This window comes from Nelumbo lutea, chromosome 4 (genome assembly GCF_056320005.1).
Source record: "Nelumbo lutea isolate HS-2025 chromosome 4, American lotus-T2T, whole genome shotgun sequence".
Classification (NCBI taxonomy): Eukaryota; Viridiplantae; Streptophyta; class Magnoliopsida; order Proteales; family Nelumbonaceae; genus Nelumbo; species Nelumbo lutea.
The window spans coordinates 22,076,594-22,093,508 of record NC_142687.1 but is presented as its reverse complement, the minus strand read 5'-3'; the positions used below and the strand labels follow the sequence as shown (position 1 = coordinate 22,093,508).

The 16,915-nt window shown below is 44.8% G+C and overlaps 1 long non-coding RNA gene across 1 annotated transcript; it reads right to left on the bottom strand.

Moving 5' to 3' along the window:
• Window positions 1-12,371: 12,371 nt before the first annotated feature.
• On the bottom strand, window positions 12,372-15,088 carry LOC148854546 (uncharacterized). Its single transcript, XR_016112809.1, has 2 exons — window positions 14,550-15,088; window positions 12,372-12,891 (listed from the first exon to the last, which is right to left on the bottom strand). It is a non-coding gene; the product is annotated as an uncharacterized LOC148854546 (long non-coding RNA).
• Between the last annotated feature and the right edge of the window lie 1,827 nt (window positions 15,089-16,915).

The following is a 16,915-nucleotide window of genomic DNA, read 5'->3' as shown; positions in this document are numbered from 1 at the left end:
AAAATATAAAAACCTCGTGAAGTTTCTGACAATTATAAAAGCCTCTCCTATAGAGTTTTGTTTTAATAAAAGCCTCCTTTAAATTTGTAAAAGAAAATTGACAAAATCCCCTTTTCTGTTATTGGCTCAAACGGAAAATATTTACATGTATAATTTTTTTTTAAATACTCAATTTACCCTTTTATAAAATGATCATTCGAGTCAACGATGGAGTTAGTGGACGTGGAAGGTGATGGGTATCGTAGATGGATGCGATTGCCGTGATAGGCCTGTCTCTTGGCCACGATCACGTAAATAGCGAATTCCCAGTCGATGGTGCTGAATTGCCAACAGAGCTGACCACAACGATGCTGTTTTTGACGGCATGGAAAGCTCAATTGGAATGTCGTCCTGGAAATAGTCGGAGGGAGCTCCGCCGAGGATAATGGAAATGACATTAACGCCATCGTGGATGGCAGCTTCGAAGGCAGTTAAGATGTGGCATCGATAGTAGCATTACCGTTGATGGGAGGCCAACAAACCCTGTAAGCAGCCAATCGGGCTCTAAGGGCCTCACCCTTTGGCGGTGCCATTACCGAAACCGAGGACGTTGGCACTGCGTATAAAGTTACCGCTGGCTATAGAGAGAGTGTGGGTCCCATGGCCGTCATCATCTCGGACAAGAGGACTTGAGGACTTGAGGAGGGTCCCCGCAATAGAATAATAGCCTTTCTTTTAACCTTTCTTTAATGACGACCTCTCCTCCTTCTTCACCCTCGACCCAGACCTCTCCTCCTCCTTCTTCACCCTCGACCCCGAGCTCCTCCACCTCCCTCCTTCACCCTTCGGCACTGGGCAGTTCGGCTAACAGGAAATGTGGAAAGAGATGAATGAGAAGGGTTATTTAGGATATTAGGGTTTTTGGGTTTAGTCTATAAGTCAGGTCGGGCTATTTTGGTAAATCCCGAGTCTGACTCAAATTTATTGTGGACTGGGTTTTTTTGTCCGAGGTTAAGCCCGTGGGCTCATTTGCATGCCCAAGCCCATCCGGGGGCCAGGCCGGCCCGTCTGGCCACCCGGCCCATGAATAGGTCTAGGTGTAGACGAGGCCTCGATGGTAGTCCTTGGATGCACCGTGTCCCCAAGAGTAAATGCTAATGAAGCGAGGTAGGTGTAATAATTTAATTCAAGGCGCTTGGAAGTAAATGAGGGAGTTGTATCAGAATTCTGGGATATGGATCCCTTGTCAAGGGAGAGTTACCTCATATTTATACTTGAGCGAGCTGGAGGCAGGTGAAGATAAACACACCAGATGAGAGTCGTACGAAGTCAGGCGACAGGTCCTTGCGAGTACGCCCAATTGCTCTGCGGTTGGTTCCATACGAAGGCAGCAGGGCTTCTCCCCTACTGTGGCTAGCGCCGTCAGGTGTTAGTGATTTGGGCCTCCTAGCTCGTAATGGGCTGGGCCTAGCTAGCCCACATCACTTGCCCCCCACTCCCAAGGCCGAGGTGAGGTCTTAACTTTGGCTAGTAATGGAGATGATAGTCAAGGTAAGGCCTTGGCTTCAGTCGTCGGGAGTAGCAGTCGTTACGCCTTCGGATTCGTCAGCCGAGGGGTATTCTGTAGTGGCGTCACTTTCACCTCATATGCGTCTTCCCTCCTTATTCGTTCGGAGATGCGTGTGGCATGGATGCCTCGGGTTAGCGGGGATGGCCCGTATCACGTACGGTCAGGTCGTGTCAGGGGTTCACCGTGAGGAGGACGGTCACTCGGATAGGTGTGCGTTTGCCAGGCTGAGTGGTTTGCCCGATGGGTCGCGATGGGAAGGCCCCGCGGTTCGCCCGGCGGGTTGCGATGGTGAACCTCACGGTTCACCCAACATCGTTTCGTCTTCCGAGGGCACGCACTGAGAGGTGAGGTATAGCTGGTTCGCAGAAGCGGAGGGTCATTGTGACCGTCGGATCCATAGTGATCTAAGTCGTTGTCTGGGCGTCGTTTTGTCTTCCGAGGACGAGTGCCGAATGGCACATTATGGTTGGATGGTGGAAGCAGAGGTGCCTCAGCCGTTAAATCCAACAAGATCTGGGCCTCCCATTTTCCTTTAAATAGGGGCCCTGGTGGCGACTTTCCCCGTCATTAAAACTTAGGCGCCCTTGCTGTCGAGTGAACTCAGCTCCCAAGTTCTCAATCCTTCAGGACATTCCCAGGTTCTCAATTCTTCAAGACACCCCATTTTCACCTTCTTCACCATCTAAGTAAATCACGATGTCTTTTTCAGACTCCGGCCCTAAGTGCCATGAACTCCCGAACACCTTGGGAGGGAGCTCTCCTCAAATCCCTTCCCCTCTCTCCTCCTTAGGTTCTTTGGCCATAGCCCCTCTTCGGCGGGAGGTAGTTGTACTGAGGGAAAGGGTTGCCTCGGGGGGCGTCGAGGGATGTTGCTGGGGCAATGACTCTCCCAATGATAGCGCCGCGCTGGTGTTGCCGAAGGAGCCCGAAGGGTATTCTCTAGCCAAGGAAGAAGATGGTGTGGAGCTCACCACTGGACCGATGGAAGGGAGCGTTGTCCGAAGGGTGGCTGATGCTAGTGTTCCACACTCGGAGTTTGACAACTCCTTGGATGTGGGCCAGGTCAAATCCCTGGCGAGGAGATTCCACATACCCCGGTCCCATGATCTTAGGGTTCCCGATGTAGGTGACCAGCCGTGGACCCCTGACGAGGGGGAAATCTATGTCTACCAGCATTTTTTAGAGTCTAGCCTTAGGTTTCCTCTCCCTTCCTTAGTTTTTGAGTTACTGGAGTGGTATGGTATAATTATCAGTCAACTCGTCCCTAATGCCCTTAGGACCATCATGGTGATGTTAGTGTGGGCTCGGCTTCGGGACATGGAGCTCACATTAAAAATATTATGCCATTTTCGCACCGAGGAAGCATGCTTCCGAAGCCAACATCTATTACTTCCATCCCTAGAGTGGGAAGCCAGTGCACAACCCCTCGTCCGTCCATGGGTGGAAGGACAAGTTCTTTTACGTCTCCTGCCCCGAAGGTTGGAGGTTCAGGTCTGACTAGAGGGAGGCCTGTGTAGTCATCGAAAGATGTCCCCCTCTGCTTTGAGACAAAGTGGTTGTTGTCGTGGCTCATTTGCTTGTGATGGGGACATTCCAGGCGAAGCCATTGGTAGAGGAGGTCTCCCTAGTGTTCGTTGGAGTTAGCCCTGCCCCCATCGGTAGGAGAGGTTTTGTATTTACTTAGCACACCTTCCACGTCTTTGTCTTGTTAGACTGAGTGTCTTATTTTGTTGTGAGCAGAAGTGCCAATGGATGCTAAGCAACGATTGCTCAAGAAGGCCCGCGCGAAGCAGGCTGGGGCACAGACGCCGAAGTGGCCCAGGGAAGAGGTTGCCCCCTTGTCTTGGCGAAGGGGGGAAATCACCAGTCTAGACTCTAGAGTGTTCACCAGTCTGCCGAACTGAGACTTTTCAGTTCGTCAGTCTGCCAGACTGCAAACAACCATACTTTTTAGCCTAAAAGTAAAACCTTTGCTTTTTCCTTTCTCCTTCTTTCCCTCTCTCTCTCTCTGAGCTCTCTCTCTCTTGAATTCTCTCTCTAACTCTCAGACTCCCACTCTCCCATCCAGTTTTCTTCTTCATTCTTCCCCAACAAACCAACGGGCGACGACATTCGGTGCTCCCAAAATGAACTACAATAGCTTCATAGACGGCCTTCGGCGCTCCCAAAAATCAACGGACCAATGGGCGAAAACCTTCGGTGCTCTCAACTGCAATAGCTTCAATGGTCCAACGGGCGACGGCCTTCGGTGCTTCAGAAATCAATTTTCTACTTCGTTCTTCCCCAATCTCTGAGCTCTTTGTGTTTCTCCCACTCTCTTAAACTCCCGCTCTCCCTGTCTCCAATTCTCCCCCCCCCCTTTTTTTAATTTTGAGGGCATAAAAAAAACCAAAAAATCGAACCCCGATTAACCGGTTGTATTGGTTCAGTTGAATGTATAAAGCAAACAAGTCAGTTCGGTCTAGAAAATTGCCCCTTAATCGAACCGTGAGCACCCCTACCAAGAGCTCGCCGGTGGGGTGAAGAGGCCCTCGAAGGGGGCCAAGAAGTCAGTGGAGGCGTTGAAGAAGCCAGCCAGGGGGGCCGAGGTGCCGAAGAGGCCTACGGAGGGGGCCGAGGCGGATTAGAAGAGGCCCGCTGCAGACACGCCGAGGGAGGAAGCGGTGCGGAAGGTGGCCAATGTTGAACACCCGGTCAAAGAGGTGGTGAGGAGATTCACGACCGGGGAGCTAAGGGGGCCGACAAAATATTCGGTCCATAGTGGCAGCTCCGAGAAGGTCTTGCCGAGGGACCACTACCGCTTGCTGCAGAGTGACCCCAAGGCCATCTACGATGAGGGCTTGTACCATCTGGCTGAGGTAAGACACGTGTTTTTTGTTATTATTTTTCTGTTGCTTGGTATCTTATGTATTTCCTCCTCTTCTTCCTCCTCTGTTTACTAATTGACTCTGTTGCAGGCCTACCTGCACTTCATCGGTTTGGGGAACCGGACGAGGTTGGTGATGTCCCGCATCGACAAGCTAGAGAAGGAGAAGGACAAGCTCCAAAAGTCTGCCAAGGAGAAGCTTCAGAAGGAAAGGGAGAAGCTCCAGAAGACAACTGCTACCGCCGAAGAAAAATATCAGAAGTTTAGGAAGGCGTTCTTTGACGAGCAGTCAGTTCGGGAACACCTCGAGATACAACTGAAGAAGGTGTGGCATGGTCTTTCCAAGGAGCATATGGGATTGAAGAGATGAAGAAGGCAGCCGAGGCCATGACATCAATGGAGCAGGCTAAGAAGGCAGCAACCACAGCAGTGGAGGCATACAAGAAATCCTCCGATTATCTGGATGTGCTCGCGGAGTACGCGTCGACATCCTACCTTGATGGGATTTTGACGTCAAGGGGTTGCAGGTAATTCCAGATGCTACCAACGAAGCCCATACTACTAGTGACTCCGCTCTCCTCCTACCGTTGGCGAGGCCTAGGCGTGGATCTCGCCCCCCCCCCCCCCCCCTTTTGCTTTTTGTTGTTCAGCTGTTGTGTTTTTTCTCTCTTCTCTTTTTTTTTTTGTTAATGTACATATGTGTGGCTTATGAGGCCTTCAAAAATGTTTTTGTAAAGGCAATACAGGAATATAATGATGAATGAAGCCCTTTTTTGCATATGTTATGCCTTTTGTATGTTGTCTTTCTCCTTCTTTTTTTTCGAGAGGTCCTTGCCCCTCCGAAAAATGGAACCACAACACACAAAAACATGTATAGTTCGCTCATAGCACGTATAGTTTTCTTGCACACTCGCTTTAAGTAGTTAAGGCATTAGGAGGCGAGGCGGGGCCACATGTCCAAAGTGAGGCTCGCTCGGCTCCAAAATTCCTTTAAGTGTTAATTTAGGCTAGGCCGAAGTGAACTGGCACCGCAACCGAGATACTTGGGAGGATGAGGAGACAAGGTGGAGCGGCACTATTGGGGTTAAGTTCACCTGGCTTGTTTCCCACCAAGTGCTTTCCTCAAGGAAGGCCGAGGCATCCCATTGGTGAAGTCGAGGGCTCGAGCCAAAGTGAACCGCCAAGGCAATCGGGGTTGCCATTTTTATTGCGTTGTGTAGGTATCTGAGGGGGTCACCATCCTCTGTGAAGGTGATGAGGCGTGTAGGGCCCCGTTCGCCCTGGCGTGCCAAAGGGGTCACCGTTCATCAAGGTGGTGATGAGGCGTGAAAGGCCTTGTTCGCCCTGGTGTGCATGCTTTTAGCGAGGTGCTCGTCTGAGGGTCATCACAGTATATTGCATCAGTCCGTGCCGAGTGCTCATCCCTCGGAGGAGGGTTTCGCATGTCGGCAGGTCGCAAAGCCAAGGGTTTTTGAGGATTTAGGACGCATTCATTTAATATTTGAGGCGAAGAGGAACTTTTGCTTCATTCATTCATCGCTCAACCATAGGCAATTACATTTATTAAAAGTACATTCAGAGGTTCTCGGAGTTCCATGTCTAGGGAACGGGTCTTCCATCCAAGTGTTCCAAGTGAATTGTTACGGGGCCGAGGACTCGCTTGACTTTGTAGGGGCCCTCCCAATTGGATCCTAGCTTTCCTATTCCGGGTTCAGGGACCATGACCTTTCTGAGGACGAGGTCCCCTTCTCGGAAGTGTCTTTCCGTTACTTTCAAGTTGTAGTAGCAGGCTACGCGTTGCGGGTAGGCAACTACCCTGATTTGCGCCTATTCCCAGGCTTCTTCCAGCATATCTAGGTTGGCTCTAAGGGCTTCGCTGTAGGCTTCGATTCGAAGCGTTGGTTGACCGATCTCTACTGGGATTACCGCTTCTGTATTGTAGGTCAGGATAAAGGGAGTTTCTCCCGTGGCCATCCAAGGTGTGGTTCGATATGCCTAGAGTACACTATTCAGTTTGTCAGCCCAAAAGCCTTTAGCTTGGTCTAACCTCGTCTTCAGTCCGTCTAGGATGGTTTTGTTGGTGACCTCAGCTAGGCCATTTGTCTTAGGGTAGCCCACCAAGGTGTATTGCTGTTTGATGTCGAGGGAGGCACACTACTCCCAAAATTTGGTGTCATCGAACTGCTTCCCGTTGTCGGTGACTAGAATGTGAGAGAGGCCGAAGCGACAGATGATGTTTTTCCATAAGAAGCTATGGATTTCTCGAGCTGTGATAGTGGCTAAGGGTTCGGCTTCGACCCACTTTGTGAAGTAGTCCATGACGATGACGAGGTACTTCCTACCCCGCATTGCTTGTGGGAAAGGGCCGAGGAGGTCCATTCCCCATTTAGCGAAGGGCCAGGGGTTGCTAAGGGCTGAGAGGGTTGTCGCAGGTTGATGACATATGTTGGCATGCCTCTGGCACTGATCACATCTCTGCACGAGTTTGGTTGCGTCTTTGTGAAGTGTTGGCCAGAAATATCCTTGTCTCAATGTCTTCTGGGCAATGGCCCTGTCACTGAGGTGCTTTCCGCAGATGCATTTGTGAATTTCTCTGAGCACATACTCCCCTTCCTCGGGGCAGAGGCATCGGAAATAAGGCATGGTGAAATATCTTCTATATAATTTTCCTTCAAGCAAGGTGTAGTGGACCGCCTGACGTCGGAGTCGTCTGGCCTCATTCCTGTCATCAGGGTGTTGTTCCATCAGGAGGAAATTGACGATGGGGTCCATCCATGATGGCTCGGCCTCTATTGGTAGTACTTGAGCCTCTTCAATGGACGATCAAGGTAACTTCTCTACGCGAACTATGCAGCCGAGGACCGTGCCCGAGGTGCTTACCAGCTTGGATAGGGCATTGGCCCTTGCATTGTCAGTTCGCGGGACTTGCTGCAAGGTAAAGTGCTGGAAGTGGCAGGCTATCTCTTGTACTTTGGCGAGATACTTGGACATGTTTTGCTCTCTGGCTTCGTACTCGCCGTTCACCTGGTTCACCACCAACTGAGAGTTGTTGAATGTTTCGACGTGTGAGGAACCGAGGTCCTTGGCCAGTTGCAGCCCGACGAGGAGGGCCTCGTACTCGGCTTTATTATTGGATGCTTAGAAGTCGAACCTCAACACGTACTCGAGGGTTGAGTTGTTCGGGGTAAGGAGGATAAGGCCAGCGCGCTTCCTTTGTCGTTGGATGACCCGTCCACAAAGAGCTTCCAAGCAGGGGGAGCATCTCTAGTTGGACGTCCTTCTCCGTGTTTGTCTTCCAGGGCCCGAGAGAGGGCTCGGTTGAAGGTGCACTCCATCACAAAATCTACGAGGCTTGTGCTTTGATGGCGAGCCTCGATTGGTACCGTATGTCGAATTCAGAAAGCTCGATGGCCCATTTGATCAAATGCCCCAAGGTATCGGGCTTGGCGAGGGCAGCTCTAAGGGGTTGATTTGTCAACACCGTGATGTCGTGAGCTTGGAAGTATGGCCTAAGCTTTCTAGCTGAAACCACGAGAGTGAAGGCCAGTTTCTCCACTTTGGGGTATCTGGTTTCAGCGTTGCACAATACCTTGCTGGCATAGTATATCAGTTTCTTTGCTCCATCTTCTTTGATTAGGACTGAGCGCTTCGTCCCCGATTGACAGTACAAGTAAAGAGTTTCTCCTGGGATCGGGCGGGCTAGGAGTGGAGGTGAGGCAAGGTACTCCTTGAGTTCGTCAAGAGCTTGCTGACATTCCCCCATCCACTGTAAGTCTTTCAATTTCTTGATGGTTTGAAAGAAGGAAAGACATCGGTTAGCTGACTTTGACATGAAGCGGTTGAGTGCTGCCACTCGGCCAGTGAGCTTTAGGGTTTCTTCCTCTTGTTCTGCCGAACCGACCTAGAGCTTGGGTCCATGCTCAGCCTGTGAGTAATGACCGAAGGGTCAATTCTAGGCATGTCAGCGGCAAACCAAGCGAAGATGTTGACGTTAGTTTTGAGGAAACTTACCAGTTCGGATATGCTCTCCGGGGGAAGGATGGACCCGACGCGGACCGTCCTCAGGCTCGTCCTCGTCCAAGGGAACCGAGATGAGATCTTCGGTCAGTTGGCCTCAGCTCGCTGGCTCCTCCCTGAGGTCAAGGCCCTCAAGTGGCAATGCTTCTTTGTTCTTGCCCTTCAATGCCGCCACATAGCACTTCTGGGTAGTATGCTGGTCTCCCCAAATAACTCCGAAGCCGTGCTCGGTTGGGAATTTGAGAGTGAGGTGGTAGGAGGACATGGCAGCTTGCAGCACGTGGAGGATCAATCTCCTCATGATTATGTTATAAGGGGAGCCAATCCTCATGACAAGGAACTCCGTCATCCTCGTCACCTGCTAAGGCTTAGTTCCTATTGTGATTAGCAAGGTGATCTTTCCTTCCGGCCTAACGACATTGCTGGAGAAGCCGACCAGTGGGACATCGGCGGGCTGGAGACACTCTGGCGCTATCTTCATCTTTGGAAAGGCTTCGTAGAAGATGATGTCCGCCGAGGAGCCAATGTCAACGAGAATCCTCTTGACTAGGAAGTTTGCTACTATGGCTGAAATTACCAATGCATTGTCATGGGGAACTGTGATCCCATTGAGGTCTTCGTTCGTAAAGGAGAGGTCCTCATGCTGCTTTGACCTCTTGGGGGCTGGCCCCTGGACGTTCAATTGCCTGGTGTAGGCCTTGCGGGCCGAGGCCGAGGCTCCACCCGAGGTTGAGCCCCCGATGATGACGTTGATTACTCCGACGACTTGCTGGTGGTGGTGCTGCTATTGCTGGGTGGGAGGACGAAGCGCCAGCTTCACCCCCAACGAACTGCTTCAAATGCCCGCGGCGGATAAGGGACTCTATTTCGTTCTTCAACTCGTAGCAGTCCTCGGTGTCGTGGCCGATGTTGAGGTGAAACTTGCAGTACTTTTTGGGGTTCCTCTTCATGTTCTCAGGCCTCTTCACGAACTTCTCACCTGTTTGCATGAGGATTTGGGTCTGGGAGGAGTTGAGTGTCGTATATTGGCTGTAAGCCGTGGTCGAGGCCGACGACTTCCTGTATCTTTGTCGCTATCACTTCAGCGGTCTTCATTCTTCCTTTTCTTCCCTGAGGGCCCGCCGTTGCGTTCGGTCTCTTTCTCCTAGTGGTCCCTGGCTGAAGCCTCTTCGGCCGCAATGTACTTTTGGGCCTTTTTGAGGAACTCGAGCTTTGTCTTCGGCAGGGTCTTGGTGACCGAGCACTTGAGGGCGGAGCCAGTTCGGAGTCCGTTAATGGTAGCGTGCATCGAAACCATGGGGTCGAGGTCCCTGACCTCGAGCTCTTCTTTTTTTAAAGCAGTCGATGTAGGACCGCAAGCTTTTGCCTGGCTTCTGCTTGATGGACATGAGTGAGACGATGCTCTTCTGGCACTATCTGCTGCTGATGAAGCGGGCGAGGAACATGTTGGCAAACTGCTCCCACGAGTTAATTGACCTCAGGGGGAGGTTAGAGATCCAGTGGCCTGTTGCCCCCTTGAAGGTGGCTTGGAAAGTTCGGCACGTCAAGGCGTCGGAATGCCCGTAAAGTATCCTAAGCGTTCTAAAACTTTCTATGTCAGCCCAACACAACCCGTTTTCTAGGTTTAGAAATGATAAGGAAGGGTTTTTATTGAAATTTGAAAATTCTGGGGCCTTCTTGCAAATAAAAGTTTAAGGGTATTTGTCATTTGGCACTATCCCAAAGTACATGACAGTTTATGTAATTTACCCTTTTTTAATCAAAACTTTCTTTTTTATATTTTGAATTGACATAACTACTTACTAGCTAAGTAACCCGTGCTAAGCACGGGAGTGAGGGATAAAATGAGACGTCAAGTAAATTCATGGAAAATCTATTCCAATCCCAAATGCTCGATTTTCTTCACTTCCAAAGAAAATTCACAGGACATAAAGAATATCTCTTTTATCCTCACTGATTGGCAAAAAACAACACAACCAAACATATTGATAATATATAACCAAAAAAAAAAAAAGAAAAAGAGAACTGTTTAAGGCAAAAAAAAATTTAAAAGAGGGAGAAAATGAAAACCACTCTTAAAAGTGTATTTTGATGTTTTGGTGTATATAACGGAAAATATGTTTGTAAAAATATTTGTCACTTGTACTGCAGACAATATTCCAAATGAGGAGGATGATTCAATTATTAAACTTGTATCCATGAAAACTGACAAGGGCACCCTTATAAGATCATACATAAACACAGTTTCAGAAACTAATAAACTGGGTTTAATTCAATACTAGAATTGGTGCTAATTGTATGATCCATTTCTTGATTTTTCAACTATTGAATGATTTTGAGAGACGTATGGTTTAATTCATGAATAACCCAGAGTAGGGATTGAATTAGTTTTATGTCCTATATGAATTCTGCAATAGGCCTCTCTGTTGGCTTTATAAAGTAAATAAATACATGTAACTTGGATGGGACCGACCCATACTATCTCGTAGAGTAGTCCTGTCCACACTCTAATTTCTCGGCAATGGCTTTTTCTCGTGGATGAAGTCGGTCCACGGGTTGTCTTTGCTAATATGTTTCACGCACAGTATCTATAACCCTACATCTTGTTGAAGGTCTCCTATACTGAACCTCTGCTGTGCTCCACCGACGCCGGCCAAGCTCTCCACTGAAGGTCTTGTTGCATCTTTTTTTGATCTTGAACAACATCATCTTTTTTTTGTTCTTCACCGAAGCCGTCCAACCTCACCAAACCTCTGCGCTGCTTTCCTAGTTTTGAACTTCCTGATAGGGGTTTTGTTCTTATTGTGCTCCACCGAACCTCTGTGCTACTTTTCTCTTTTTTTGTTCTTATTGTGCTATAACATGGAATGCTGGAATGGGTCCTCAAAATGTGTTTTCTTTTTTGATTTTTGAAAACGGTAAGGTACTCTATTGTTTTAAGCCCAAGATATAGGATAACCTAATAGAAAGTTCTGCTTGTTTCATTTTAAATTAAAATAGATAAATCATTTTAAATTAAAATATATAAAGTAGACTGAAATTTAAGGGACTTGAATGAATGGCAGTCAAACTAGTTGCTTAGAGCTTCAATAGGTTCAAGAAGGAGCTTTAGGCCAGTGCTAGTAGGATGGTTATTGATCCACAAGCATGGACTATTTATGGAGCACAAGGTAATAGGAAATGACAAGGAAAGACTCAAGAAATTAACAAAAGAAATCAGAGTTGAACTTAGTTTTCAAGTTTGGGAATTTAAGGATCAAATTGAAGAATAAAGATGGTTTGGTTTTTATCCTCTGTTTTTTTTTTTTTTCCTGAGCAAAAGGTAAAGCATAAGCTTTGCTGATTTCTCCTCCAACACTGCAGCTTGCACTTATTACAGATGTTGAAATAGGAATGTTCCCAATTTGACTACAGCTGCAACTGGAATGCATGGTGCTGGATTTAGGAGAAACCAGGGTGAACTCAATGACCTCAAACTTTGGCCTGACTTTGGTTCTACCTAAGGTCAAATCCCAAATAGGCCAATTCAAGCCCAGCTTGAACTACATACAACATTAATCAGGCTGGATTCGGGTGGGATTAGTTGGGTCTGATTAGGTTGGTTGTGTGTGACATTTTCTTTTCCTCATGTTTTGCACTTCTTCCATTCATAAAGATCTAGTCTTTTTTAGAAACAAAATAAAAGAAAAATACATAAAGATTTCATTACATAAAACATATACATATAATGTACATAGTTTCAAAAAGATCCATATTACATAACATGCATAATGTATGTCTGTGTTTGTACACATTTGTGTATGGGTTTGGATCTTGGTTGATTATATAGTTTAGGTATACATGCTAGTGTAAATATGTAGTGTACACTTACTTATATAACATGCACAATATCAGGTTTAGTTGGGTGGGATCATATGCCATGCTAAAAAGTACAGATGAAAAAAAGAGCCTCGAGATTTATCGGTAAATGAGATGATTATATGCTAACACTGCGGCTTTCCCAGTGAGGATTGTTTGGATCCATAAATGTTGGGTTTACAGATCTTGGATTTTTCCACATTTGCTGCAGAACCATCTCATACTGAGCTATTCATGTAATCTAGTTGACATATAATTTGGCATAAACCTGAACTTGGTGTATCAGCCTGGTGACTCAAAAAACACAGGTCTGTGAATCTTAATATAATTGGCAAATTCCTAAAGTTCAAAGAGAAACATTGGCCTTCTAAAGGAAAATCCAATCAGATTTTGGCATTCTTTCATCCAAGCTGAATCACCTCCTCTTTTACGAGGTAAACCTCACAGGTTGACTCACCACAGTCCCCCAAATAGCCCTGCTAGGAAAGAGAGCTTCACACCCACCCACTATGGAGTTGTAGAAGGATTTAACTGAAAGCTCTCTGCTTCTGTTCCATCTCCATATTAAGGAATCCTCTTATTGCAGATTCAACACCTGAGACTGAAGCAACAAAGTTAGGAGATTTCCAACATGCTGAATCTCCAGTCATTGAAATCCCTTCTAAAGGCTGGAACCCAGCATATAGCATTGTCCCTCAACACAAAGGTATCAGCTACCAATGCCTCTTTATCTACAGCCAGACTGAACAGATTGGAAAACAGTTCATTAAGAGCTATCTCCTTGGTCCAGGGATCCAACCAGAACTGAACAGATGGTGGTCCTTTATTTTTATTTAAGTACTAGTTGTAAGTGTGGTGGTTTATTCATGCACCATTGTAGGAAACCAATTGAACAATATTTTGATATTATGCTTGCCTTACAACTAGTATGGGAATAAGTGGATTATTAGTTTGCATAAATTGTTAGATGTTGTGCTTATCTTGCAAAAAATTTCTCGTGTCAATTGTTTAAATATTATTTTTAATATTTTTGTTAATAAAATATTAATTATCTTACTAAATTTTTTAATTTTTTAATTTTTTAATGTTTTATCAATGAAATAATATTTTTTTAAATATTTAATATATATTTTATATTTTGTAATTATTTTACTATTGTTTTATAAAAAAATTGATATTTTTTGGTTAATATTAATTCATTGATGCATTTTTTTAAAATATTTATCATACAAAATGCAAAAATTACATATTTATGATTAACTGTGTATATCATTCATTCCATGTACATAAGATATATGGAATCAAAAAAGTGTGGTGTGGAGTGGTCCTGTCCACATTTCAGAACAGCTGTGGACTGTGGTGTGGTGTGGATTGGTCCCTGCTACAGGGTGTGGTGTAGACCGGTCTACACCCACCAATTTCTCATCCACACTATAGAACACCCCCTTAGAATACATTGATCAGTGGAAGTTTTAAGACCATATATTATTTTTCGTAATCAGTTTTAAGGCCATAGAATTTAAAGAACCTTGTAGTAAGTCTGCATTTTTTCTTCATCCCCTCCAGCAGCCAGGAGCCCAGAAACATATATTCGGTGGCCTTTCTCAACATGAGGATAATGTGTGCCAACTCATCCTAGAATGTCAAATTGATCCTAAAGAGAATCATGAATCATTTCCGAGGAATGATTAAGACCTTCTATATGTAATACCATAAATATCAACCACCAAAAAATCCATTTAGGGGGTATCATATCAAATCAACGACAGATAAGACAATGAACTCAACAGCAGTTTGTGCAAACTAACATACAAATATATGTGCAGTTGTCACTGGGACTAATGCATAAATGCGAATCATGGCATATGCTATTAATACATTCTAGGATATTATTGAGTTCAAAACCAGAGTATACGTATTGTTATTTATGATCAATAGTTCCCTTAATTTAATGATATTTCATGCGCATAGATTGCAAGCCTTTTCAACACGTGAGAATTATTAACTTATCCAATCAAGTAACTTCGGCAAGCCAAGGTCCGAAATCCTCAAAACACAGAACCCCACACTAGTGTCACTGTACTAGGGTAACCAAAAGAGTATTTACCACTTATCTCCAAACCCTGGAATCAAGAATTCAAGCAAAGCAAAGGGCAGCAGATTCATAGAAGAAGCCCAATGTTCAAAGCTTTTAAATCAACTACTTTTTAGCACACCAGATGATAATTACAGTACAACCTAAAAAAGCGAGTAGATTACCAGACTATATCAGAGGTGGGTTTCTTGACGCCGAGGCGGGTCCAAGTGAGGACCTTCCCGAAGTTGAGGTGCTTGATTTGAACCGGAGCGATGAGGTGAACCGAGTTGGAGAGCTCCTTCCATGGAATCTCTGAGGGTCTAGGGTACACCACTCGGTTGTGGTGGTAATAGTCGTTGTGGTCGTTGTAGTCAGATGGAGCATTGGAGATGGCGATGAAACCCCAATGGTTTGTTGTTTGTTGTGGCCAAAGAAGTGGAGAGATGGTGAGAAGTGAGACGGTTGTGTGGAGAAAAATCTTCTCGTTGCCCTCTTTACAATGCAGTAGTCTGGTCGGACGTTCGGACCAGTTCAATATGCATGTTTAAATTTCTTATTCCATTCTTTTCCTCTCTCCCCTTATCTCTTCCAAGTTTTTCCGAAAGCTTTCTGCGTGTTGTTAATTTGAGATTATAGCCCATGTCTTCCATGTCTTCTACATTGTATTGGAATCTGGGTTTCGTTATTTCCTGAAAATATTTTCAGGAGAATAGAAGTGCGTAGAGACTTTCGACTTGGAATCTGGGTTTTGTTATTTTGCCAATGTTTTCAGGAGAATGGAAGTGTAGAGACTTTCGGCTTTCCCATCAGATTTCAGAGTTCAGACCCTCATTCGAAAGAGACAAAAAAATAAATAGGAAACATTTGAGATATATCCACACGGACATAAAGATTTCACGTGAGGATACCTTATGCTGCAGGAAGGGAAGGCCACGTCTTTCACGAAGACTCTTCCCGCCTTAGTATATGCAATAGATGTATATCATAAACTATTTCAATGTACCCTTTAGGCCCGTTTGTTTTTTGATAAATTATTTACTCGAGCTCAGAAAAGACTTATTTGAGTAAGTGTATTGGATTTATGTAAGTTCTTTTATTTATCATGTGAATAAGACAATGACCATTTTAGTCATAAAATATTCATTATTAAAAGGGGTATTTTTATCCCATTTAAATGTTAGTGGCTTTCCTCCCATGTGAGAAAAGGGGCATTTTTATCCCATTTAAATGTTAGTGGCTTTCCTCCCATGTGAGAAAATTATTTACCCACCTAGTAGAAAAATAAACTTTTCCTCGTCCCCACATAAATCTGAAAAGAGAAGATGGATTTTTTGATAATAGGAATCAAAATCCCATTGATCAACTTTCCCTCCTCTCAAAATCCAAAAAGCGAACACCCCCTTAATTTCAAAAAGTATTTATACATACACTGTTGACTTTTGAAGGAAAAAATTTGTCCTTAATTATTCATCATCATTGTTATTATTATTATTATTATTATTATTATTATTATTATTATTATTATTATTATTATTATTCGTTATGTTTTTCATCCACTACTAGCCCATCATTTTCCATCCACAACTGGCTTTTATTCCTTATGTTTTTCACAAGCATTCTTGTGACACTCATCGTTAAAGAAACACCCTACTTTCCAAATAAAACCACTTTCAAATCACTGGTTGTGGGTTCACCAATGATCAAATGCAACTTTAACCTTTTGCTACAAATTTTTGAAATTGGGGTGTGTTTGGTTTGCGGACAGGACCAGAATCGGAATCGAAATCAAAATCCCCAGGAATCGGAATTGGAATCATTTATTCCTGGCATCTGTTTGGTTCAGTCAGGAATCGAAATCGGCCAAAGTTTTCAATTCTGCCAAGAACCTCAAAAACATCCACTAATTATATATTTTCAATATATATACACATTGATAACCTGCTACCAAGTGCATCATATGGAGAAAATATGAAATAAAGAAAAGAAAAACACAAACAAACAGAAATCACAAAAAAAAAAAATCATTCTCCATAAAAAATGAAAAGAAAAATACATAAATAAACAAAAATCTCTCATAATGGTGGAAATATTACTGGGTACAATGAAACAGGGTAGACCCTTAATATCTTCTTCTGTCATAAACAACCACCTAGACATTTTGAAGATATATGTCAACGAGTACAATGATTTACTCCCGTCAATAATAAATCTTGCTGAGGTAAGAGGTAAAGATTTTCTACTTTCGATTGTTCTCGTCCTCACTTAGGTCCCTCAGCCTTTACTGTATTTCTCTGCAACAAATTGAAGTATCAGCACAACCCAATGACTGGAAGGGAGATATTGATCTATCATAACAACTGACTAAAAATACAACCTTATGCGATCATCTAGTCTCTGCTCCTCCATGGAAAGGTTTTCAACTTCTGCTTGCAGAATAAAATCAGAACATAAAGTCTCTTTCTTCTTGGAAAAAAAAGAGAGACCAATTTCTTTTAGAATCAAATCATGGTTACTGCAGCATTTCTTGAATCCAATGCAAACTGATGTA